General features: G+C 39.4%; 1 non-coding gene across 1 annotated transcript; it reads right to left on the minus strand.

Annotated features, from left to right (window-relative positions):
- Positions 1-414: 414 nt before the first annotated feature.
- On the minus strand, positions 415-552 carry LOC119925030. The gene has a single exon (XR_005449703.1). It is a non-coding gene; the product is annotated as a small nucleolar RNA SNORA7 (small nucleolar RNA).
- Positions 553-2,019: the final 1,467 nt, after the last annotated feature.

The raw sequence follows: 2,019 nt of genomic DNA on the forward strand, positions 1-2,019 counted from the left end.
ACTGTGAACCCCATGTGAGATCCGATTATATTGTCTGTACCCCAATGCTTAGCACAGGGCCTGACAGATAGTAAGCATTTAACAAATACCACACACACAAACACAAGTAATAGCAGTAGTACCATAGCGCTTGCACATAGTAAGCGCTTAATAAATGCCATTATTATTATTATTATTATTACCAGGAATCTTGTCTTATGCCATCGAGTTGTTTCCGACCCATAGCGACACCACGGATATATCTCCCCCAGAACCCCCCGCTCTCCTTCTGCAATCGTTCTGTTAGTGTATCCGTAGAGTTTTCTTGGTAAAAGTCAGGAAGTGGTTTACCACTGCCGCCTTCCCCACAATAAACTTGAGTCTACACCCTTGACTCTCTCCCATGCCTCTGCTGCCCGGCAGAGGTGAGTTTTGACTTGTAGCAGATGGTCTTCCAAGCGCTAGCCACGGCCCAAGCTAGGAATGGAATGGATATGCCTCTGCTTGATTCTCCCTCCCGTAGTCGAGACTGGTAGAGGACTGAAAACTCTCCAGGCACCACCCTGAGAGGGAGATTTACAAGAGTAATCAAAATAAATCGTGGAACTTGAGCCAGAATGAAGCAAAACCTATGATCAATCGTATTTATTGAGCGCTTACTATGTGCAGAGCACTGTACTAAGCGTTTGGGAAGTACAAATTGGCAACATATAGAGACAGTCCCTACCCAACAGTGGGCTCACAGTCTAAAAGACTGTACAAGTTTCTTTAATTTATAATTTCTATGATACAAGTTTCTTTAATTTATATGCTTCCCCCTTACCGCTCTTTTTTTTAATCCATAAGATTTGTCAATTAAAGTTTGAGACATATGGGTAAATCAGCATGGAAAATGCTAAAGGCCCTAGAATAGATGAAAAACTTAGACATGTCACCAGATATCCTGGATAAAATAATACCAATAAATTTCATCTGGAAATCACGATTTTAACTATATATTTTGTTTTTATTGGTGTCATTACTATTTTTCTTCACTAGAGAAGAGAACATACACTCTGATTTCAAAGGTCACTGAGGCGAGTACAAAAGTTCAACCTTTTCCAATGTCCTTCCTTTAAAAGCAGAGTGAAAAGCAAGGGACCGAAACAGCAACTTCCCTCCAACCTTACTCGAGAATTCCAGGGATGTTGCAATTTTGTACTGCCCATGTCCAGTATCAAATTTCTGATAGCAATCTTGTCTTTGGAGAATTAAATGCTTTCTGGAGATGTTGAAATATGCAAGATGACATGTGTTAAATCAGTAGTGAGCCTTTAATTAGAATAAATGAAAAAAACAAATCAATTTCTGGAGGTCTTTCTCTAATCGTGCCCCTAATTTTTCTATGCCTGGAGTTTGCTATGTCATCTTTACTTGTGCAAAAATTCTGCCAGGAAATGAAATGTGGGTTTTTTTAAAAAATGAAGAGATCTCTGATAAGACTGAAATTTGAATTTTTGATCTCTTTATAACTGTTCTTCTTTAAGGATTAATATTATAAAGCAAACCCTGGTCATATATGTGTTAGAAAAAGTCAAGTTTGATAGAAATACTATTGAGTTCGCAGGTAATATAAAGTTCCCAGTATTTTTTAATGGTACTTGTAAAGCCCTTTCTATGTTCTCGATACCGTACTAAGCACTAGGGTAATAATAATTCTGGCTTTTACTGTGTGTCTGGCACTGTACTAAGTGCTGGAGTAGATGGTAATTATGGTAATTGGGTTGGACACAGTTCCTGCCCCACATAAGGCTCACAGTCTTAATCTCCATTTTACAGATGAGGTAACTGAGGCATAGAGAAGTGAAGGTATTTGTGGTATTTGTTAAGCACTTACTATGTGCAAGGCACTGTACTAAGCAGTGGGGTGGATGAAAGCAAATCGTCACAGCAGACACAAAGCAGACAGGTGGAGGAAGCAAGATTAGAACTCATAACCTTCCAACTCCCAGGCTTGTGCTCTATCCACCTGGCCATTCTGCTTCTCATGTGATGCATTGT

Source organism: Tachyglossus aculeatus, chromosome 2, assembly GCF_015852505.1.
Source record: "Tachyglossus aculeatus isolate mTacAcu1 chromosome 2, mTacAcu1.pri, whole genome shotgun sequence".
Classification (NCBI taxonomy): Eukaryota; Metazoa; Chordata; class Mammalia; order Monotremata; family Tachyglossidae; genus Tachyglossus; species Tachyglossus aculeatus.